We start from the raw sequence: 26,145 nt of genomic DNA on the forward strand, positions 1-26,145 counted from the left end.
ATAAAAGAATACTGTTGTTTGGATACCCCTGAGTCACAATAAGTATCTTAGTTATTTATAGTTACTTCTTACACGTGCGTTTTCTATACTTTTTGTAATAAAAATATGCCCCTGAACATGAGCGATTAAGAGCTAGGGCAGACGTAAACATAAGTTCAGAAATTTTAATTTTTCGGACACACACTCCTGGAAATGGAAAAAGAACACATTGACACCGGTGTGTCAGACCCACCATACTTGCTCCGGACACTGCGAGAGGGCTGTACAAGCAACGATCACACGCACGGCACAGCGGACACACCAGGAACCACGGTGTTGGCCGTCGAATGGCGCTAGCTGCGCAGCATTTGTGCACCGCCGCCGTCAGTGTCAGCCAGTTTGCCGTGGCATACCGAGCTCCATCGCAGTCTTTAACACTGGTAGCATGCCGCGACAGCGTGGACGTGAACCGTATGTGCAGTTGACGGACTTTGAGCGAGGGCGTATAGTGGGGAGGCCGGGTGGACGTACCGCCTAATTGCTCAACACATGGGGCGTGAGGTCTCCACAGTACATCGATGTTGTCGCCAGTGGTCGGCGGAAGGTGCACGTGCCCGTCGACCTGGGACCGGACCGCAGCGACGCACGGATGCACGCCAAGACCGTAGGATCCTACGCAGTGCCGTAGGGGACCGCACCGCCACCTCCCAGCAAATTAGGGACACTGTTGCTCCTGGGGTATCGGCGAGGACCATTCGCAACCGTCTCCATGAAGCTGGGCTACGGTCCCGCACACCGTTAGGCCGTCTTCCGCTCACGCCCCAACATCTTGCAGCCCGCCTCCAGTGGTGTCGCGGCAGGCGTGAATGGAGGGACGAATGCAGACGTGTCGCCTTCAGCGATGAGAGTAGCTTCTGCCTTGGTGCCAATGATGGTCGTATGCGTGTTTGGCGCCGTGCAGGTGAGCGCCACAATCAGGACTGCATACGACCGAGGCACACGGGGCCAACACCCGGCATCATGGTGTGGGGAGCGATCTCCTACACTGGCCGTACACCTCTGGTGATCGTCGAGGGGACACTGAACAGTGCACGGTACATCCAAACCGTCATCGAACCCATCGTTCTACCATTCCTAGACCGGCAAGGGAACTTGCTGTTCCAACAGGACAATGCACGTCCGCATGTATCCCGTGCCACCCAACGTGCTCTAGAAGGTGTAAGTCAACTACCCTGGCCAGCAAGATCTCCGGATCTGTCCCCCATTGAGCATGTTTGGGACTGGATGAAGCGTCGTCTCACGCGGTCTGCACGTCCAGCACGAACTCTGGTCCGACTGAGGCGCCAGGTGGAAATGGCATGGCAAGCCGTTCCACAGGACTACATCCAGCACCTCTACGATCGTCTCCATGGGAGAATAGCAGCCTGCATTGCTGCGAAAGGTGGATATACACTGTACTAGTGCCGACATTGTGCATGCTCTGTTGCCTGTGTCTATGTGCCTATGGTTCTGTCAGTGTGATCATCTGATGTATCTGACCCCAGGAATGTGTCAATAAAGTTTCCCCTTCCTGGGACAATGAATTCACGGTGTTCTTATTTCAATTTCCAGGAGTGTATAAATTTAGAGTATTCTTTGAAGAAGACTTCAGCTCCTGTTCTCAGAATTGCCTTTGACATAATTTGGAAACGTTCCGCAGCGTTCTTCTATGCCAGTAAACTCTTAAACCCTTAAAGATGTTAGAAGCTGTTGTCCCACTGAGGTAGTGTCAGCTGAGATGGAGTGTGGTGAGTTTGAACAGGGATGGGACGTGTAGACTATTTAACCTTGTTAGACAAACTGTCCCGACATCCTCTTGCAATGACTTAGTCTCCATGAAATTAAAACTGTTGCACCAAATTTTTTTTTTTTTAAAGCATACTTTTTTTGTGGGACCGCTACCTCTTGCTCTGGTACACAATTTATTTTAGAAGATGCACTTCACTCAGACATGCAGACATTGAGAACTGCTCTTCCGAAGGATTGGCCTGACTGAATCGCGAGCGTGCGCCCACACACACACACACACACACACACACACACACACACACAGACGGAGAGAGAGAGAGAGAGAGGGAGAGAGAGAGAGAGATACAGCTCAGTTTCTTAAAGCTTCAAGATTTTTATTCGTCCACACACACTGTCATATCACAATAACGACTAGCTTCTTGTATTTATATCTGCAACTCCATGTATATTTTGTAAACCATTATAAAATAAATAACAGAGAGTAAGTATCATTATACCACACATTAAGTAATAGTTCTCCTCCCTTCATGGATGGATGATTATTTTCATACCTGTAAATGAGATCTTAGTATTCTACCTTCTCCTCATAGCCTCAATTGGTGCGTGATCATAATTGGAGCTTCCGTTTCTCTATGCAGGTTTCCTTTTGCAGGTATTAGGCGGCTTCTTCCAACATTCTGTGAGCTGTAATTTTTCATGGTCTCTGCTACATTCGTGCGAGACGAATATTATCCATCTTTGCAGACGCTCCGCTTCATAACTGATACGGATCCCAAATAATTGAAGAGAACACCAGCACAGAGAGTGTAACTGTTTCCGAAGCAACATCTTTCACTACAAAACTGCAGTTTGTCGGCGACCTTGGAAGAAATCGAGGTCTTTCACTGGCTGAGTCTGTGTCATCAATCCATTTCATTTTCCGACGCAGTAGCCACGAAATGTGTGCGACAAGAATAATTCTTTTCCTGAGTCCTCTTTCGCAAAGCTTTAGGTAGTACTGAAGATTTCACAGTCTACTTTACGCTTAAAACTACACTGAAGCTCCAAAGTAACTGGTATAGGTGTGCGTTTTCAAATACAGAGATATGTAAACCGGCAAAATACGCCTATATAAGACAAGTGTCTGGCGCAGTTGTTAGCTCGGTTACCTCTGCAACAGTGGCAGGTTATCAAGATTTCAGTGAGTTTGAACGTGGTTTTATAGTCGGCGCACGAGCGACGAGACACAGCATCTTTGAGATAGCCATGAAGCGGGGATATTCCTGTACGACCATTTCACGAGTCTACCATGAATAGCAGGAATCCGGCGAAATATCAAATCTGCAACATCGCTGCGGCCGGAAGAGATCTTGCAAGAACGGGACCAATGAGGACTGAAAAGAACCGGTCAGTGTGACAAAAGTGCAAACCTTCGTCAAATTGATGCAGATTTCAACGCTGGGCCATCAACAAGTGTCAGTGTGCGAACCATTCAACGAAACATCATCAATATGAGCTATGGGAGCCGAAGGTCCACTCGCGTACCGTTGATGACTGCTCGACACAAGGTTTTCGCTTAGCCTGGGCCCGTCAACACCGACATTAGACTGCTGACGACTGATAACATGTTTCCTGGTTGGAAAAGTATCGAGCGGATGGATGTGTACGGGTATGGAGACAACCTCATGAATCCATTGACCCTGCGTGTCATCAGGGGATTGTTAAGGGTGGTGGAGGCTCTGTAACGGTGTGGGGTGTGTGTAGTTGGAGTTCTATGGGATCCCTGATACGTCTAGATACGACTCGGACGGATGACACGTACGTAAGCATCCTGTCTTGTCATGTGCATCCATTCATGTCCATTGTGCAAAGAATCCGGTTGCAAATATCCCGGTATTGTGTATGGTTTACGGTAACCAGGTGCTTCATTTCCTGTTGGTATCCTATGTGTAACTAATAGAGTTGCTGGTAACGGCCCTTGTGGAAAACACAAATCCTTAAATTCCCATAATAATTCTTCCAAATGCGCCATTTCTCCTCTTTTCAAATGCTCAATTTTGTCACGCAACGCAGTTCTATCGGCAGTTAGTGGTTCATCGCTTCGCCTACCTCTCGAACACCAGTCTTCCGTCATCTGGCACATCAAAACTTGCTACTAAAACTCCTTTCCTCGAATTCGCATCTACAGCGCTAAAACTATCCGCGTTCACGGAAACTTCGTTCCCCTCCTGTACGCGTAAAGCACTACGTTTCACAAAACAATGAACCCCACTCTTCATTGTCTACCATTGAAATGAAATGATCGTATGGCATTGTTGGCCGGGAGGCCCCATGCGGGGAAGTTCGGCTGTCGTATTGCAAGTCCTTCTTAGTTGACGCTACTTCGACGACTTGGCGAGTCAATGATGATGAACACCCAACACCCAGCCATCACGAGGTAGAGAAAATCGCTGACCCCGCCGGGAATCGAACCCGGGACCCCTTGCGCAGGAAGCGAGAACGCTACCGCAAGACCACGAGCTGCGGACTGCCTACCAATGATTCAATAACACATACTGTACCCACAGGGAGATTGACTCCACCCTTACCCAAAGCGACTTCCCGGTGCCACTAGACACACAGTCATGAGAATTAAGCATTAATGCTAATGTACGCGGTTCAAATGGTTTGTTCATTACATTGAACGCCCCTCGCAACAGCTCTGCATTGACAACTGTTTCCCCTAGCGGAAATAACGTTCCACGAAGTTCCAGAGCTCGTTGTCCAAGGTCAATTTTGGCATGATGTTGATGTAAGAAATCTACTCCTAGGATCATGTCGTAGCCCTCGCTTACCCGTAGTACCACCTCCATGCATGCATTAAATCGGACTTTCCCTATGCGAAAGTCAACTGTCACCGACCCCAAAGGCGTGACCTCCTTATCCCCCACTCCGCGCAACCTTTAACGTGGTGGGTCTAACTTCTTTCGTCCCACTATATTTTTAGTAGCCATTGACACTTGCGCCCCTGTGTCCAACAAAATCTTAACCTTTTTACATCCTACCACTGAACATTCCACCTCTGCATACGTATTCGTAGCACTGACATTAAACGGGAGCTACCTTAGGTGGGTCTTGGGCCCCCCTGTCGTTTAACGATTGTCCACCTCTTCTATTCCTACGGATCCTACCACTGAACATTCCACCTCTGCATACGTATTCGTAGCATTGAAATTAAATGGGAGCACTCTTAGGTGGGTCTTGGGCCCCCTCTGTGGTTTAACGATTGTCCACCTCTCCTATCTCCACTCCTCCATTCCCCATGCTGCTGATTTCTACCCCTTCCTGTATTCCTTGGTGACTGGGTACGTTGCCTCTGCACATGTCCCATACGACCACACTTAAAACATTTCATACCACCTGGAAATACTGTTTGCCTCTCGCGTACGCCTGTTGCCACGTCTATTTCCTCACTTTGAACTGCCAGCTGAATGGCCGAATACAAATCTTTTGGATTCCCTTCACCCACTTTCCGTGATATATGCGTCGGTAACCCTCTCAAAAATACATCAAGTGCCCTTTGCTCGGCCTCCTGCAACAGAACACTATTCGCTCCATCGCTATGACCCAGCTCCAAGGTATACTCATTAGTTTCCCTTATCCCGCCCGTAAATTTCTCCACCGTGCCCCCTGTCTCTTTCTCATTGTACTTACCCTCTCCGGCCGGCCGTGGTGGCCGAGCTGTTCTAGGCGCTTCAGTCCGGAACCGCGCGACTGCTACGGTCGCAGGTTCGAATCCTGCCTCGGCATGGATGTGTGTGATGTCCTTAGGTTAGTTAGGTTTAAGTAGTTCTAAGGTCTAGGGGACTGATGACCTCAGATGTTGAGTCCCATAGTGCTCAGTGCCATTTGAGCCATTACCCTCTCCCTAAAGTACCGAGGGCTATTCTGTTTCTTATACCTTTGTAAAAGCCTTCCTTTAACTGCTTAAACTGTGCTGCCTTCCTTAAGGCCTCAGAACGCCTTACATATGTTTTCATTTCACCCTTTAATCTGTCTTGGCTGCATGTAACAACTGCTCATCAGGCCAACCATTCATCGTAGCTGAAGTTTCCAAGTACTACACAAACGAACGCACATCCTCAAATGCCTTGCCAGAAAACGGAATAATCAAACTTGCAGCAGATGGATCAATCTCCTGCACCCTATGCAACAATGACTGATCCGATGCGGTCTCCCACTCACTTCTAGGTGTTAATTCATTTCTCAACTGCGTATTTGCTGTCAATTGTGGTGCTTTTCCAACAACATCTGCACTGCTTCTGGTTCCGACACACCTTGCGTTCTTTACTCTGCCATTGCAATGCTTTCGTTCCCAGTTAGTCGTTTTGTTTAGGGACTATGTACTAGAATAACCTGACTTCCTACAGCTCCATATCGTCATACTTAGTATCACCATAAACCAATACAAAAGTAATCAAATGCCACAAAAAAATATTACTGACCCAAACACACTAACACTTGCTCTGACAACAAAAAATACTACGCCCATGCAAAACATCTACAATGTGGATTTTGACACTTCATACTCAAAACACGGACCTAAAAGAAAGAAAATGTCTAACACTCAAAAGAACAATTTTGAGAGCACTCACCACGTCTTGTGACTCTACTGCTCAAACATCATACTGGACAGACAACGTCTGCTACTCTGACGCCAAATGTTGTGGTATCAGACGCCAAATGTGGCGTTTTGACACCAAATGTAGTGGATGGGTGCTAGCAGGTGCTGTATTTAAACTTTGCAAGAACTTTCCAAATGATTTATTTGCCTCCACCACAGTGCTCCATTCTCCTCGGTCTGCGCCACTGGCCCCGTAATGCTGAGGAAGCAACCCGACGGCCTGTGCAACACAACGGTGTGTCGTGCCGGCCTTGGCCGGCCCGCTGAGTTCCGATGATGGCAGGACGGCTGCAACAACAGCCGACTCAGCGCCGCTCCGTGTGAGCTGCAGGTGGCCAGCTGCATCCTTCTCGCCAGCATGGCTAAGAACGCGGTGACAATCAGCGCCCGCTATCCGGCGTCCGAATCTGTGGCCCTCGCTTCGAGAGCCGAGACGACTGCCTGCAGTAGCGAGGTGAGGAGTGGGCTGCCCTCGCTGGCTGCAGACCCCGCGTTGGCCTCAGAGGGTCGAACCAACGACCTGCCGTGGACTGGGATGCTGGCGCCCCATCAGTTGCTGTGTGTAGCTCGGCAGTGTAACATGCCCCGCCGTCCAGGAGAGCTGCCATACTTGAATCAAAAAAATGGTTCAAATGGCGCTGAGCACTATGGGACTCAACTGCTGTGGTCATCAGTCCCCTAGTTAGAACTACTTAAACCTAACTAACCTAAGGACATCACACACATCCATGCCCGAGGCAGGATTCGATCCTGCGACCGTAGCAGTCGCACGGTTCCGGACTGCGCGCCTAGAACCGCGAGACCACCGCGGCTGGCATACTTGAATCAATCTCGTCAGAAAATAGTACTTATTTATAGTCGGCTGTGCGGCTATATTTTGCTAACGCGCCGCTGTGACTTTGCGCCATGGAAACTGCAGTGTGCGCCCTCTCCGGCAGTTCTACGTCCCTGTGGTTTTTATTTACCTTCGCAACTGCTGGTATGCATAACTTAACTGCAATCAGCCTCACACCAGGCTGTAACTTGTGCTCCGAATATTTCACAAAACTAACTTTCCCTATCCTAAACGGTTACGCCGCTACACCAAGTGTAACAAAAAACTTGATGGTAAAGCATTGCTCTAAGTTCCGTTGTTCCATTTTCGTAACACACAACATAAACGCAACTTCACTGATGTCGCTCTCAAAAATCACGTGACAGCTGTACGTAGCTAAACTCGAACTGGGCATCTCAAAGGGTTGAACACATTGGTCTACACAAGTAGAACAAAACAGTTTTGCCAGACCGCTCACGGGGTTGCCAGTCTCATTACTTCTCTCACACAACTCGTATATTTGAACTGAGAATATGTTCAACGACTCTGTAGCAAATCGACGTTAAGAGCATTGGTCAGCAATTTTGCGGACCCGTTCTTTTACCCATCTTACACACGAGGGGCGGTCGAAAAGTTTCACTCACGAGATAGTTACCGTAATGTCTCGCATAAACGACATCACCTACTTCTATTGCGACCCTTTGTATGCGAGCCCAATTTCGCGGCTCCGTCTTCGTTAGTTTTGCCGCTGGGATGCTTCGTAAACCGTAATGTAAGGAAAATGGCTATTATAGAGAGAATCAAGAACCGTGCTGTGCCTGAATATTCTCATTGTTGTGGATATTTTGGGAATGCGGAAAGTTTCATCTCAGTAGGTACCGAAAGACTTAAATGCAGATCAGAGGCGAGAGCGTGTACAGTGTTGTGAAGAAATCGTTCGCCAATTTGAAGCGGATGAAGACGGTTTCTTGCAAGGTATGTAACAATGGACGATATGTGGGTTCACCACTTTGATTCTGAAACAAAACGACAGTCACAACAATGGAAACATCCTTCATCCCATACTTCCCCCCCCCCCCCCCCAAAAAAAAAAAAATCTGGGCTTGAAATAAGCATCGGCCCTGGGATGCAGAAGGAGTAATTATGGTGGATTACTTGCAAAAGGGCGTGACTATCAACACATCATACTATTGCACCCTCCTGCGCCGTTTCAGAGAAGAGATACAGAAAAAAAGGCGCTGAAAACTGGCGCGCGGAGCTCTTTTGCTTCAGGACAACGCACTGGCGCACGAAGTTCTCGCATCACTGGAAACTCTGCGTGTCTGCGAGTTCGAATTGTTACATCATCCACCATATTCTCCAGATTTGGCTCCATCAGACTTTTTTCTTTTCCCAAATCTAAAAGAAGACCTCAAAGAACAACTATCTGACAATGATGATGCAGTGATTGATGCTGTGAACGCTTGGTTGAGAGGTGCCAGGGTGGAGAAGAGTTTGTACCTCTTTAATTGAGACGAATTTTGGATGAGAACGAGACATGCACTCGACCCCCTCCTTATCTATCAGCTAATTAATTACGCACACAACGGTAAAGGATGGAAATGATGGTGGACTCTGCTAGTTGGTAAAATAAAGAGTGCACACTTACAATAATTTAATAAAAATCGTAATATACTCAATAAAAGAGAACTTTATTATAATAAACAACAGGAGATGGGATTCTGCATATATCTAAGAAATGATATGCAAATTAAATATTACAATGAGATTTATTATTCATCAGAACATAAATGTACGTGACTATCGACACAAACAGTGGGTTAAAGGACGGGGTATACTGATATATTATGAGAATAAGAGTTGGCTCGAGAACAAGGGGCTCCTACTCTCCGTGAAGCAAACGATTGACGATAATGACTGGACGTCCTAATGAATCAAATATTTATCTTCTGACTATATAGCAGTATAGCAATTAGTAGCGAGAGCTCAAATGGGATCACATGGAGAAACAAGTAAGTTGGACTTGTAGCAAAGTGAACGCGCGTGATGCTGAGGGATTCAGTATAAAACTGATAAGGTCCTATAATGCCGGAGCTGCGAAATACTGTACCAGTACTGAAATCTGCAGCACGTCGTCGGTTGGCAGCGTACTGATGATGCAGGCGCCGACTTCTGCCGTGCAGCAACTGTGTGTCAACACCTCTCCGCAAAGGCTGTCCGAGATTTCCAAGTTCTTCCGAAAACGAACGACCGAGTGACAACACCGTCAGACTCCAAAGAAGATCAGATCCCCAATTTCACTGCCCTCGCAACGCAAGACTGAAGCCAACATTGCTCTACTCCTTACTCTCCTCGAAAACTGCGAATCAGCATTCAGTGCTGATTCCAAAATTCCCCCACACTGTCTCAGAACATCATTCAAGCCAATGGCGACCGCTCCCTCCAATTTCGAGCAGGGTTTTATGACGTCAGTAAGCCTCAGTTTAAGTTGACCAATCATGCCTCTAGTATTCAGCTGAGGGCACTGAACTTGCCGTTTGACCGGCTACAAAAACAACCTGCCTAGACCACCGGCCATCCGGCTCCAGACAGTCGCACCCTGTAGGGCACGGTCCACAAGTATTTTCAGAATGAAGAGGACGTTGCAGTCAGTCGGTGCCAGGAGTCCTCGTTCTGGACGTGCCGGAACGGTAAACACATAAACTGCAGCCACACTCAGATGTCTCACAGGTCGTTTCCCCCTGCACAGAATAGGCGAAACTCGAGCGACGTCAGTCGTTCCGTTAGCCTCCAACCGAAAATGCAGCGTGCCACGACCCACGCACAGGACACCCAGGGAAGTAACAAGTAACCCAACATGCATAGGAATCAAGTGAAAAGTATTTCTGAGCTCTCAGTACACATACTCTCATTACAATAACCTTATTCGGTCTGTTACTACCGTGCAATGACATAGGACATTAATAAAATTTATGAAAATGTCTTACATAAATCAATGTCTTACATAAACAACACCACCTACTTCTATCGTGACCCTTTGTGGGTATGCCAGTCCAATTTAGTGGTTCCAACGTTAGTTTTGTCGCTGGGATGCTTTGTATATCGTAGCGTAAGCAAAACAGCGATTATCAAGAGAATCGAGAACCGTGCTGTCATTGAATATTTCCATTTGAAGGGAATGACGCCCAAGAAAATTGCGGAGGACGTGCGGAATACACTTAAGGACAGTGCTCCGTCTTATGGAACAGTGAAAAACTGAGTGTTCGACTTCAAAGGTGGGAGAACGAGTGTTGCAAGGAGCGGAAGACTTTGTCACCATTGTCACTGATGAAACAGTGACTGCAATTCACCATACGATTTTGCAAGATCGTCGAACAACCACATTTGGAATCTCCCAAGGGCATGTTCATGACATTGTTGTGGATATTTTGGGAATGCGGAAAGTTTTATCTCGGTAGGTACCGAAACACTTGAATGCAGATCAGAGGCGAGAGCGCGTACAGTGTTGTGAAGAAATCGTTCGCCAATTTGAAGCGGATGAAGACGGTTTCTTGCAAGGTATGTGACAATGGACGATATGTGGGTTCACCAATTTGATCCTGGAACAAAACGGCAGTCACAACAATGGAAACATCCTTCATCCCCCACCCGCTACACCCCCCCCCCCCCCCTAAAAAAAGAAAAAAAAGTAAAAAAGAAATCTGCATGTGGAATAAGCCCGTAAGGTGATGACCAATTTGATCCTGGAACAAAACGAAAGTCACAACAATGGAAACATCATTCATCCCTTACCAGCTACACCCCCCCCCCCACCCAAAAAAAAAGAAAAAAAAGAAATCCGCATGTGGAATAAGCCCGTAAGGTGATGACATCGGTCTTCTGAGATGCAGATGGGTTAATTATTGTGAATTACTTCAAAAAGAGCGTAACTATCAATGGATCATACTATAGCACCCTCCTGCGCCGTTTGAGAGCAGAGATAAAGAAAAAAAAAGACGCGGAGAATTGGCACGCAGAGTTCTTTTGCTTCAGGACAGCGCATCTGCGCAGAAAGCCCTCACAACATCAGAAACTCTTGCGAGTTCGAAGTGTCACATCATGCACCACATTCTCCAGATTTCGCTCCAACAGACTTTTTACCAAATCTAAAAAAGACCTCAAAGGACGACGATTTGACAATGATGACACAGTGATTGACGCTGTGAACGCTTGGTTAGACACGAAATCGAAGACCTTTTATTTGAATGGTTTGCAGAAGTTATCTTAGCGTGTCCGCAAGTGCACATTGAGAAATAAATTGTTATTATAAAATTTCTTTCATTGTTCATTTGTTGGACTACAGCCTTCTCGACCACTCTCGTATACTGTACTAGTCACCTACGCGCTTTGCTACATATAAATTGTTGGACTGCAAAAGGACTGTAATATTGAACATTTACGTGAAGAACTCAGTGGTCGATATCGTTCGCCAACCACATCATCTAAGCTCATATTTCAACTCTAAAAGTAAACGTCGGTTGCACATTAGACTCCCTCGGTTGCCCTCCTTCCAGAAGGCAGTTCGGCCAGATGAAGTCGTCCGCCCGTCCCCGGCCGGGCTGTTACTTGTCGGCTCCCGGTCGGCCGGAGAGAAAGCAACCGCGTCCACACGGCCGTGTGAGCGCGAGGGCCTACTGCTATTACAGTGCGCGTCAGATAAAACCAATTGCTATCACCGGAACAAAAATCACTTCCAGCCGCGCTGATATACAGAATGACATCTTTATTGGGCCGGTGGCGGCGCGCTGAACAAATTGTCAGCCGGGATTAATTGTTATTAATGGAGGGCGCCTAATGGAGCCGTCGCCGACGGCCGCTAGGTGACGGCTGATCCATTAGTCTTCCGCGGTGGCGCAGCGGGGGGCGGCGACAGGCCGGCGGAACAGCCGCCGGAACACCACCACGCCTGCGCCGGCCGCGTCTCGCCGGCGTTTTTTACCGGCAGACGATCCGTCTCGCCGCCGTTCTGCTCGTCATCCAATTTCCCCCACCTTTTACCACGCCGTCACCGCTTGATTCAGACTTTCTCTGTTGACGCTTCACCATTTGCAAACGCTGCCCGGCGCTGATGAAGTGAATACGAACAGACACGAATGTGATACGAAATGGCTGATCGAGCACTCGTGTGTATGACGCTGCACCGGAAAACCGCAATGGCTTCGATTTTGATCAACTGTGCCGTATAAAATATTGTTCAGTAACATACAACTTTGCAGGAAAAGTTGTTACATCTAAAATATACATACGAAGGCTGCTCAAACAACAGTTCAGATTTACTAATCTTTCACTTTTTCCAGATGAATTTCAAAATGTATGTCATCGTGGGCGGATCGTCGTGAGAGACATGCAACGCACTCACTTCTTTGCGTATTAAATTAGTTAGCAGTTGTTTATATTTCTCCATGTTCCAGAGTGTACTGCAAACGCCCTATCTGCCGCTTTTCAACTATAATCGTTTTAGAAGACAGTTTAAAAACACAAACACACACACATGCAGGGTGGTCCATTGATAGTGACCAGGCCAAATATCTTACTAAATAAGCATCAAACGAAAAAACTACAAAGAACTAAATTCGTCTAGCTTGAAGGGGGAAACCAGATGGGGCTATGGTTGGCCCGCTATATGGCGCTGCCATAGGTAAAACGGATATCAACTACGTTTTTTAAACAGAAACCCCCATTTTTGTTATATATTCGTGTAGTACGTAAAGAAATATGGATGTTTTAGCTGCACCAATTTTTTTCGCTTTGTGATAGATGGCATTGTAATAGTCACAGCACCAGCTAGCGGGCCAACCATAGCGCCATCTGATTTCCCCCTTCAAGATAGACAAGTTTCGTTCTTTGTAGTTTTATCGTTTGACGCTTATTTCGTGAGATATTTGGCCCGGTCACTATCAATGGACCACCCAGTATATATAGGGTATTCCATTTATCATGCTCACGCAAAATAAGTTTATTCCGATATGTTAAACGAAAAATAGTTTCAACCAATGATTTTTAACATCATTGGGTAGTTCTTGCTGAGGCTATATGTTTCATGTATTCCCACAGATGTAGGAGATATGGAGTAGGAGTTAAGTTTTTTGAATGGAAACGTGTTCATTTTTATTCAAGAATACACTCACTCTCCCCAAGAGCTATTCAAAAATGTACCTCACTGTACCATTTTATCCACGAAACTTGTATCTATGGAAACAATAAATAATACATTACTTCGTTAATTGGAATATCACTTCAGTGTATTTCATTAACTAGATCATGTAACCTCTTCATGAGCGTCTGAACATTTTACAAATTACCTACAAGTTTTGAATGCAACAGTACTGCCGCTGTATGAGTATAGTAACTGGATCCTGTCATTGTATAGTACAGTATTACAGTACTTATGACATTACAGAGGTAACATGGCCCTTTGTAGTAACTTTTACTGTGATACTACCACTACATGAAAACAGAGACCACGCTGCGCAGCCGTGCGGTCTGGGGCGCCATGCCGCGGTTCGCGCGGTTTCCCCCATCGGTGGTTCGTGTCCTCTCTCGGGCATGGGTGAGTGTTTTGTCCTTAGCGTAAGTTAGTTTAAGCTGCGTTAAGTAGTGTGTAAGCCTGGGGACCGATGACCTCAGAAGTTCGGTCCCATAGGTACTTCCCACAAATTTTCAGTTTCCAAAAACAGAGCGTTTTCGTCACATGCTCAAAATGGTGACCATTGACATTAGTACATAGAGTCACTATGTCGATGAAGGACGCCCTATGTCGCGCTATTTTGTAAGGTGTCAGGCAAATCCAACACCTTCCATGAAAACCCTGACGTTATAAGCAAATCCAGTAGTATGTCACATAGCTCCGAATAAATCGTGACATTAAATTAACCAAAGTAATATGAGTAACGAGTGAGCAAATGGAATACCACAGACTAACACAAGAACGCCTAAATGCATGTCATACCTTCCCACTGTGAGACAGACGCAGTTCCGAGGGGAGAAACGAGAACAGAAGCCGAGAGCCGAACCGTGTTAAGCTAGAAGGCCCTACGATAAGAGACGGACACCCACGTCGCCAGCTAACCACTAGGACCACCCCAGCCGCAAGTTTTAGCGTGAGACTTTTTCGCGTCTCTGTTACGTCAGGACCACACCGTAGCCCATGTTAAAAGATAGAGCCCTCCAGAAGAACAGTATAGATCTTACGATAACACTAAAAGGACCACACCAGCTGCAAGTTTTAGCGTGAGACTTTTTCACGTCTCTCTTACGTTGCAAACTTTAAAAACATTGCCCCATCACGAAAAGTATAACGTTTCTCATTGGTTGGTTGGTTGGTTGGTGAAGGACACCAGATAGCGTGGTCATCGGTCTCATCGGATTAGGAAAGGAGTGGGAAGGAAGTCGGCCGTGCCCTTTCAGAGGAACCATCCTGGCATTTGCCTGGAGTGATTTAGGGAAACCTAAATCAGGATGACCGGACGCGGGATTGAACCGTCGTCCGCCCGAATGCGAGTCCAGTGTCTAACAATTGCGCCAGCTCGCTCGGTTTTCTCATTGGATAGACAGAATTTTTATAGGCGGAGCTTAAGGTTAAGATTGAGACCCTGATTGGTCAGATGAAAACCCAGCCAGATAGATTTTTTTTTTAAGCCAACTTCGGTAAATTGTAGTAAGGAGAAGTTAGGAGAGAACTGCTTCCGAGACGGCGAGGTGAGCGGAGCTGTGCTTCCCGCCGCCCCCTGACGAACACCGACGAGGTAATGAACGCACGCGATGCCGCATAACAGCGCATAAGGCTTCACTCAGAACTGCCGAAGTCTCATCTGTTACACCCCCTTTTTGCGTAATACTAGTGTCGATCGTAAATTAAAGCTCATGGTGTTCACATTTGCCACTTGAAGTAAAAATTTGAAACGCGATGATTTTTCTGATATATAGTTATTGAGAAGCCACATCAGCCACTGTAATTTACGACAAGTTAGATAAGTAATTGAAGATAATTGAGGGTCACTGTAGACCATTTTCACAGTTTTCTCTTTTGTGAAACTTAATTTAAACCTAGATTATAGATGTGATATGGCATAGATCATCCTTCGATCCATTTTAGAACTTGGAAACCCATTCAGGGAATATTCGTTCACATTTTTGTTGAACGCAATTGGTTTTTACCATCCTGTATTAAAACACTTCCTTTTATCAATAGTGCAATTTATAAACAATGTTTTGTGAGTAGAACAAAATTTCCAATGGTAAACATAACTGCTTTTTCGACGTTTTTTTACCAGCTAACTAAAAATAGGAAAGCCTTGAACCCCTTCCACTAAATTTGGTTAGCATTAAGATTCTTTTACAGGGAGTGCAGTGGAGCTGACGCTGAAATCATTAAGTATTTGGTTATATCATCGCTAGTCTCACTGAACTCTTCTGAACTCTACATGTCATGTTTGGTCTGACGTCTCCTTACCAGCAACAGGTCCCAGGTTCAAACTAGTCAGTTCCCTAAAAAACACGCTCAAAGCGTCGTTGCGCGAAAGTGGTAGGGAGACACGATATAGAACAACAGGCACCACGCAGAATGTTAGAATTTCTTCGTCTGTGATGGCTGTAAAAGCATTAACAATGTGTTGCTCTATGTCCTCTGGTGTTATTGAAACATTTTGATAGGTAGCATCCTTGACCGCTAGTCACAGAAATAAATGCAGCGGTATAAGTTTCGGAGATCGAGCAGGCCAACTAACTGGCCCACCACGTCCAATCGGCCTACCAGGATATTTACGGTCGAGAATTATTGCTCGTAAGGCCTTATATGCAGGGCATCCATAATGCCGATACCACATGAACATCCTCTGATTTAGAGGTATGGCGTCTAAGAGAACACGAAGAGTGGGTGTTAAAAATCGGGAATATAGTCCCCTATTTTGGATGACGCTTATAAAGAATGGTCTAACAAAGGTACCTCCAATAATTCTGTGCTGAACATTAACGGTCAATGGATGTTGATCCTCTGCCTGTCGGAGACATTATGGACTGTTGGGAACCTATAATGCATTTTTTGTATGTACATCCTTGTGACTGGAGGTCCGAGGGACAGTAACATAATAATCATAATGTTCTCTACCAGTACAGAACATAAAAATGCAAATCACTAAATTACCTCCCTCAGCTTACCTTCTCCGTAGATCGCAGCATTGTCGTCACGCGTGTATATCATACACCTTTCAACAACAAAAAGTGTATTGCCAATGTGTACTACCAGCATGCAGTTAGTAAGTTACTCTGATGACTACGCCAGTATGCAGTGTATTCTACGCTAAAGCAACAACAAATGAAGTATGCGGAGGAGAGGGGGGTGGGAGATGGTGGAGAGGAATAGCAGTGTTTTCATACAAAACCCACAGCTCTACTACAGCACTACGCTGGGTACGTAACGTGAACAGTCAAGGCCGTAAACAGCTTAGTTTCTTCACAGCATGTGTACTCTTTAACGTTTGCACATTCACGTTTTATTGACAAACATGGTACAGAGCTCCTGGAAACGGTAAGTGCATTTGTGAATAAAATGTACAAGGTTACATTTAAAAAATTAAACCCATGCCCCGTATCTCCTACATCTATGGGGATTCATAAAACGTACAATCTCAGCAAGAGCTAGCCAATCCTGTTAAAAAATATTGGTTAAGACAATTTTTCACTCAACCCACCAGAAAAAAGTTATTTTTTGTGAGCAAGATAAATGGGACACCATATACAGGGTGATCCATTGATCATGACCGGGCCAAATTTATCACGAAACGAGCGTCAAACGAAAAAACTACAAAGAACAAAACTTGTCTAGCATGAAGGGGGAAAACAGATGGCTCTATGGTTCGCCCACTAGATGGCGCTGCCATGCGTCAAACGGATATAAACAGCGTTTTTTTAAATAGGAACTCCCATTTTTTATTACATATTAGTGTAGTACGTAAAGAAATATGAATGTTTTAGTTGCACCACTTTTTTCGCTTTATGATAGATGGCACTGTAATAGTCACAAACATATGGCTCACAATTTTAGACGAACAGTTAGTAATAGGTAGATTTTTAAATTAAAATACAGAACGTAGGTAGGTTAGAACATTTTATTCCAGTTGTTCCAATGTGATACATTTGAACCATTTTGAAACATCTGAGGTCAGCAGTCCCCTAGACTTAGAACTACACTACAGGCCATTAAAATTGCTACACTAAGAAGAAATGCAGATGATAAACGGGTATTCATTGGACAAATATATTATACTAGAACTGACATGTGATTACATTATCACGCACTTTGGGTGCATAGATCCTGAGAAATTGGTACCCAGGACAACCACCTCTGGCCGTAATAGCGGTCTTGATACGCCTGGGCATTGAGTCAGAGCTTGAATGGCGCGTACAGGTACAGTTGCCCATGCAGCTTCAACACGATACCACAGTTCTTCAAGAGTAGTGACTGGCGTATTGTGCCGAGCCAGTTGCTCGGCCACCATTGACAAGACGTTTTCAATTGGCGGGAGATCTGGAGAATGTGCTGACCAGGGCGGCAGTCGAACATTTTCTGTATCCAGAAAGGGCCGTACAGGACCTGAAACGTGCGGTCGTGCATTATCCTGCTGAAATGTAGGGTTTCGCAGGGATCGAATGAAGGGTAGAACCATGGGTCGTACCACATTTGAAATGAAACGTCCACTGTTCAAAGTGCCGTCAATGGGAACACGAGGTGACCGAGACGTGTAACCAATGGCACCCTCATACCATCACGCCGGGTGGAACGCTTGTACGACGATGACGAATACACTCTTCCAATGTGCGTTCACCGCGATGTCGTCAAACACGGATGCGACCATCAAGATGCTGTAAACAGAACCTGGATTCATCCGAAAAAATGACGTTTTGCCATTTGTGCACCCAGGTTCGTCGTTGAGTACACCATCGCATGCGCTCCTGTCTGTGATTCAGCGTCAAGGGTAACCGCAACCATGGTCTCCGAGCTGATAGTCCATGCTGCTGCAAACGTCGTCGAACTGTTCGTGCAGATGGTTGTTGTCTTGCAAACGTCCTCATCTGTTGACTCAGGGATCGAGACGTGGCTGAACGATCCGTTACAGCCATGCGGATAAGATGCCTGTCATCTCGACTGCTAGTGATACGAAGCCATTGAGATCCATCACGGCGTTCCGTATTACCCTCCTGAATCCAACGATTCCATATTCTGCTAACAGTCACTAATCTGAACCAACGCGAGCAGCAACGTCGCGATACGATAAACTGCAATCACGAATGGCTACAATCCGACCTTTATCAATGTCGGAAACGTGGTGGTACGCATTTCTCTTCCTTACACGAGGCATCACAACAACGTTTCACCAGGCAACGCCGGTCAACTGTTGTTTGTGTACGAGAAATCGGTAGGAATCTTTTCTCATGTCAGCGCGTTGTAGGTGTCGCCACCGGCGCCAACCTTGTGTGAATGCTCTGAAAAGCTAATCATTTGCATATCAATGCCTCTTCTTCCTGTCGGTTAAATTTCGCGTCTTTAGCACGTCATCTTCGTGGTGTAGCAATATTAATGACCAGTAGAGTATATCGTTTGGTACCGGCCTCAGTGTCGACATCTGGAGGTTTGGGTGTCAGAAAACGAGAGGAAGGAATCGTAATCGGCTGCTATAAAAGCCTCGCCTTCCTGCTACTCATTCTCAGTGTAGGGTCACTGCATCTGAATCTCGGATGTCGATGGCAGATCAGCGTTGCTACCTGCAGGATGCCCTGATGAATACAACGAAATGTCTTGGAATTACTGCAATGACGGTAAGTTCGACTCTGCGAGCTCGACTCCTGCCGGACGCAACGGTGACTGCGTGAAGATAAGGGCCGGGTCGATCTTCCGCAAATGAGGAACCGACCTGCGCAGCTGCGAGCTGTTCGGCTTAGAAAGAGGGCGCCTGTGACGCATGTACTGCGCAGTACGTCTATCAGCTTATTGGCTGTGTTCTGGGACCGCCTCTCGGCCTGTCCTTTGCGTCGCTATTGGGTCTTTGGCCTGCATGCCATCTCGACAACCGATAACAGGTGCAGGCAGATTTCTCGAGCCTGGCCTGACTCAACTAGGGCGCTGAGGCTCCGACAACGCCGGACTGTAGCGACGCACCGGCTACCGGACACTCATAGTGGGCGCTGACGCGCTACTCTGCGCCTTTGTGAAATGTGGGCTCAGAAAATCGCTGCCGGGTAGCACTGGGAATGAGACAGAGTGAGTGCAAAACACTTTCTAATAAATGATTGTTGACCGAGTGATGACTCATCAGCGTCGCAGCGCTCCGTAGTACTCCGCCACTGCAACTCTACTCGTTTGATCAACATTCACGTAGAGGGCCGCATCTGATGGGCTCCTACAGCTCTTAGGCTTTAAGACACTGTACATTAGTAAACCATCTTGTATACTACCACAAGTTTTTATAATCTAGAATGTGGTTACTACATATACCATACGATGCTCGATTATAATAACTGGTTGTACTTGTAAGAGAAGTAAATTGTCTTTATTCTGCTCAATAAAATATGTAACAACTGACATCCCCAAGTTCCAGTATTATGGAAGAAAGAAGGTACTTCGGGTGTGCAGGAGCAGAAAAACAAAGGAGGAAAACTGCTATACTTTCTTATGAAATAAGTTTTTAGTACGGTTACTTTAGAAGTTTTTTCATTTCGCCTACTAGGTTGCCATTTTTCAGCTCTAGGCTAGGGCCATTTACGAAACGTATTTTGAAGTACACTACTGGCCATTAAAATTGCTCCACCACGAAGATGACGTGCTACAGACGCGAAATTTAACCGACAGCAAGAAGATGCTGTGATATGAAAATGATTAGCTTTTCAGAGCATTCACACAAGGTTGGCGCCGGTGGCGACACCTACAACGTGCTGACATGAGAAAAGATTCCAACCGATTTCTCATACACAAACAGCAGTTGACCGGCGTTGCCTGGTGAAACGTTGTTGTGATGCCTCGTGTAAGGAGGAGAAATGCGTACCTTCACGTTTCAGGCTTTGATAAAGGTCGGATTGTAGCCTATCGCGATTGCGCTTTATCGTATCGCGACATTGTTACTCGCGTTGGTCGAGATCCAATGACTGTTAGCAGAATATGGAATCGGTGGGTTCAGGAGGGTAATAAGGAATGCCGTGCTGGATCCCAACAGCCTCGTATCACTAGCAGTCACGATCACAGGCATCTTACCCGCATGGCTGTAACGGATCGTGCAGTCACGTCTCGATCCCTGAGTCAACAGATGGGGACGTTTGCAAGACAACAACCATCTCCACGGACAGTTCGACGACGTTTGCAGTAGCATGGACTATCAGCTGGGAGACCATGGCTGCGGTTACCCTCGACGCTGCATCACAGACAGGAGCGCCTGCGATGGTGTACTCAACGACGAACCTGGGTGCACAAATGGCAAAACGTCGTTTTTGCGGATGAATACAGGTTCTGTGTACAGCATCATGATGGTCACATCCGTGTTTGGCGACATCGAGGGGAACGCACATTGGAAGCGTGTATACTGGCGTATCACCCGGCTTGATGGTATGGGGTGGCATTTGTTACACGTCTCGGTCACCTCTTGTTCGCACTGACGGCACTTTGAACAGTGGAAATTACATTTCAGATGTGCTACGACCCGTGGTTCTACCCTTCATTCGATCCTTGCGAAACCGTACATTTCAGCAGGATAATGCACGATCGCATGTTGCAAGTCCTGTGCGGGCCTTTCTGGATACAGAAAATGTTCGACTGCTGCCCTGGCCAGCACATTCTCCAGATCTCTCACCAGTTGGAAACGTCCGGTCAATGGTGGCCGAGCAACTGGCTCGTCACAATACGCCAGTCACTACTCTTGATGATCTGTGGTATCTTGCTGAAGCTGCATGGGCAGCTATACCTGTACACGCCATCTACTCAATGCCCAGTCGTATCAAGGCCGTTATTGCTGCCAGAGGTGGTTGTTCTGGGTACTGATTTCTCAGTATCTATGCACCCAAATTGCGTGAAAATGTAATCACATGTCAGTTCTAGTATAATATATTTGTCCAATGAATACGAGTTTATCATCTGCATTTCTTCTTGTTGTAGCAGTTTTAATGGACAGTAGTGTAAAAGAAAACTGTATTACCCCCACTATAATAGTAATTGTATCAGTATCTTTTCTTAATTTTGTAAATCCTCATCGCCAATTTAGTAAAGGCCTCGTCGCTACTGCTGCTGAGGCCGAGTTTGTGAGTTCGTGGAGTGGATTCTGGTGCGGTACTCCTATAAGACAATTTCTCCCTGTCCCTATTACACAGCTATACCGCAGTGTCAGGTAACAGGATAGGAGGACGATGGTTCTACAACACTGCAACAGATAAGTAACAAAGCCTCTCAATTAGGGTAAAATGTCTTACTTATCTTTCTGACTTATCGGATATTGAAGTCTGCAACTTTGCTTATAATATAACACAAAAAAGGCCCTCACTAGCTAAGCGCAAATAATCGTAGGTAAACTTCACAGTACATAGCAAATGCAGTTTAGAACTACTGTCTGTTCACTTCTGAGAGTTCACTAAACGACGTCGCTTGTCTAAGTCAGCCCTGAACGATGATCTATAACCAAGTGGGCGAGAGCTGCTCTTCCGTCTTCCTGGAAGGCTTCTCCTCATTGTCGTCCGGCCATGGCGGAATGTACTCGGCCGGAAACTGAACTAGGTGAGGTCGACATCTTCATCGACAGCGCCGCTCGTGGAGCTGGTACAACTCGCGAAAGTGGTTCTTTTGCCCTGGCTGTGTCCTGTGCGGAAGGCACAGCACTTACGTCTTACTTTGAGGGCCACAGGACATCACGGACGAACTACTACAGGAGCACTATAGTACATGTCGTTACCAGGTGGAGATGGGTAATTAACAGCGTAAGTGCTGTCTTTACTGAGGGCCAGGCATCTACTGGCAATGATTGCATCTGATGGTTATTGGATTAGCTTAGTATCGATGAATAAAACGTTCTCGGTTTTCCAGCCGCGTCAATTCAAATAAAATGCTCGAGCTTTCGATAGCCATCTCCGCCATCGTCGTCAGGAGTTCACTGACTGCCGGGGCTGTTACGGTCTCTCGCTTATATAGGCATGATGACGTGGCTCTTCCCCCTGGCAACACCTGACGTCACCGGTGCTACCACGAGCTGCCCGGGTCGACTTACGCGCGCGCCACATTGGATCGATGTGATTGGCTGCTGATGATGTCATGATGCCTATATAAGCGAGAGACCGTAACAGTCCCGGCAGTCAGTGAACTCCTGACGACGATGGCGAAGATGGCCATCGAAAGCTCGAGCATTTTATTTGAATTGACGCGGCTGGAAAACCGAGAACGTTTTATTCATATATGCCACCGCGAAAGACTCCGAGGACACATAGCTTAGTATCCATCATCAACTGTCTAGCAAAAGTGTTTTACATTAGGCTTAGCAGCATAGCGTTCATTATCTGCTAGCATTCTGAAAAATATGCTCTGGACGAGTGCTTACACCTTTTTAGGTAGCTCAGATTCTTCATGACCAATCGTAATATTTTTCAATAACGGTCGTTTCATTTCTTCATAGCTCTCCTTTTCTGCACTAAAACTTCATTTTCTATGTACTCGAAGATCTACTTGTTCCTTCGGTTGTCCCTTCCACTGTACATTGTTGCTGATGTGAAAGTAACTAAAAACTTGGGTCTTGTCTTGCTTTCTGTAGTGTACCTACAGCGTCATTGAGTGAAACGTTTTCCTCTCTCTTCAGATCTGCCTCTCGCACTCATATTACAGTAAATATAGAAGTATGGCATCCATGAATTGACAGAACGCAACTGAATACGTAACATGATTCTCTACGTCGGCAAGTGCCTTTGCGTTTAAAATTACCAAGTATGGCTTAAGTAATATTTTGTACTTTTGTAGATGAAATCATGCCATATACCCAGTTCAGTTGATTTCACAATATTAAATAAAGGGTGTGTCTAAGCCTTTGCATCTAGGGGGATAGACCGCGCCATGGGGAACGACTTTTGTCACAGAAAAATGTTCGCTGACGCTTTATTGGTTCTGCCCCTGAGAGGTGGCAGGGCATAGGCTCTCTGCAGCGTTGGTATGCAGTGTGTTTTGCCTATAATCTAGTCGTCTGCTGGACTTGAAATGGCGTAGGCCGAGGGAAATTAAGGTTCCTGATCCGCTTCTAAAGTATCTTTATGCACTCGGAGACTCTCATTAATAAGATTCTTTCTCTTGTTGAAAACCATTCTGTCAATTTAATGGGGTAGGAAGTGCAGCATATATGGTTAGTAGACACCGCTAGTTCGGTGAAATCTCGTCATTCAGTGGCCGGAGAATATTTTTGTACAGCTAACGTCGCTGGAAAACTTCAGTGAACATTTTGTGTCCAACGAAAGTTATTCCCCATTTTGTGCGTATGTGAATGAACTCATTCGATTCGTCCAGCACATTTGCTTCCACTATATTAAAGACTGGGTATTTCGAAGTCTTTTGCGTCTATGGGGGATAGACCATATCATGGTGGACAGCTTGTGTTACAGACAGAAGTTCGCTGATGCTTCCCATCGAATTTAGATGTCTGTAATTACTGGTTGTGCCCCTGAGAGGTGGCAGCGCTTGTAAGCAACATGATTTCCCTATAATCCAGTCACCGCTAGGCGTCTGTTGTAAAGACCTTGAAATACCCTGTATATATAACGCATTTTCTAATAACAGACATATACTGTATACCGTTTTATGCGTTTTTAGTCAGGTAACAACAAAGTAGTCGAAATTAGTAGCAATAAAATAACTTCTTTTTGATGTTGTTTATAAAACAGGTATTTTATCAAAGCTGTGGTGCACAATTTAACGCTAGCAGCACCAACGTATTTTCCATAACGCGCATCGCACGGGGGAAGGGGTCAATTTATGCCCACTCTAAAAACATTTAAAAACGCAGATTTCTTTAATTGTTGACTTTCAGTCAAAAGATACTTCTTAAAGAGATCCTGCTGTGTGTGTAAGGCCCTGAACCTGAAAAAACAGTAAGTGACATTCATTGGGGAAGTGACATACTGTATACGTATAAGACTTAAATTTTGTGATTAAAAAATTTAAAATGTTTGTGGAATCTGGTAGAAGAACTCACTAAAGACAATAAATATTCTTTTAAAAATTTAAAATATAAAGTGAATGGCTAGATCACAGTATGTTGATAAGTTGGGCACAAAGTAACCACCCCTCTCTCGCTCAGAGCTACGATAAAAGGAAAATATCTAGCCTTATCGCAACATAAAACAAAACCAACGTCCGTCTCCGTAGCTGAGTTGTGAAGGACCCGGGTACGATTGCCGATATAGCTAGAATCTTTTGCGTTGGTGGAAGGACTGGGACGAGGTGCACTCAGCCGAGTGACGCCAGCTGAGTACCTGCTTGAGCACACAGCAACGAAACTGACTACAGGTGCGAGAGCTGTATGCTGCTTCCACGCTCCTTCAAACCGCATCCAGTGACACCGATGTTGGAAGATGACACGACGGTCAGTGGATAATGATGGTCCCGCTAGCTGTGTGGACGGAGATTACGTATAAAGAAAACCAAATAGAGAAGGAGATAGATCAACAACACATCGCCCTCTTACCGTAGATGCAGCGTTTTAGTGAAGATCTGGGTATTGAGGTAGCGGCAAATCAGAACGTCATAGGCTCCACGGAGGCTGCCATAGACAAGTTACAGTCGCCTGAAGTATATGTTGTCAGTTCTTCCCTATGGTTTAGGCTTCTGTAAAGGGTACGCTGATTTGGCATATTTTTCACTTTTTTATGACTTTGTTGCCGGGTGCCTTTCCTTACACCACAGTCGCCTGGTAAACTATAGGAGGGAAGTCGTGTTCGCCATCCATCTGTGTATCGTGCAAACTTCGCTATCGTATTTTAACTGCTTGTATGTCGTATTTTCTGACACGAAGATTAGGTATAAGCCCAGTATTTGCATAAACGAGCGCAGAAAGTGCCTAAGGATAACACTGAGACTCGTCGGTGTTCCAGACCACCTATCGTTAATTCGGCACGAGTTTTCGATCTGGGTCTGCCGTACCTTCCTTTTTCGATAGGTAGAGCCCTACGTTTTACACTGTGTTGGTTTTTTTTTGTGCCAGCAGGTTCTGTATGAAGCAGTTGTTGGAGAGCAATAGTATACACTGGTGAGACGAGCGATCTGTAACCACACGCCTAATGGAACGCGGGTGACTCCTCTAATATTCGGACAACGCATTCAGTTAGCAATGGCTAGTGTTGCTGGTAGACAGACCCTTATCGTCAAGAAAAAGTTACGAGGGGCTACTGAGACTGAGTAGCTGTAGTAGCAGGCCATCCGGTCGACAGCGCTCGTGAGACTGTGTCATCAGAAACAGCAGTAAACACAGCCAGCATTTGTTTGCGAGGGAGCAGTACTGCGTGTACTGGCTTGACCCTAGTCCATCAACACCAAGCAGTTGGAATGAAAATAAAAATTACTGTTAATACAGGGTTTCAGACATTAATATAGGGTTTCAGACACCGCCTCCCCAATCCTGCCATCAAATAACAACTAAATACATTACACTGAAAAAGGAACTCTTGTAACATCGGCCATAACACAGGTCTTGGGCGTGTTATGGCTGTGTGTCATTAAGGTAGCGATGTTTGGATTGAGTTAGGCCCAAAGATAGGAGCTTCCAATAAATGGATCGATAACCACGCATGTTATTTTAAGCAATTACTAATTACCTACTGATTAGGGCTGGGCGCCAGATGCCTTGGAATGGCATCAGTAAGTTAATCTCTCTCTGAAAAG

This window comes from Schistocerca gregaria, chromosome 5, assembly GCF_023897955.1.
Source record: "Schistocerca gregaria isolate iqSchGreg1 chromosome 5, iqSchGreg1.2, whole genome shotgun sequence".
NCBI classification, from domain to species: domain Eukaryota; kingdom Metazoa; phylum Arthropoda; class Insecta; order Orthoptera; family Acrididae; genus Schistocerca; species Schistocerca gregaria.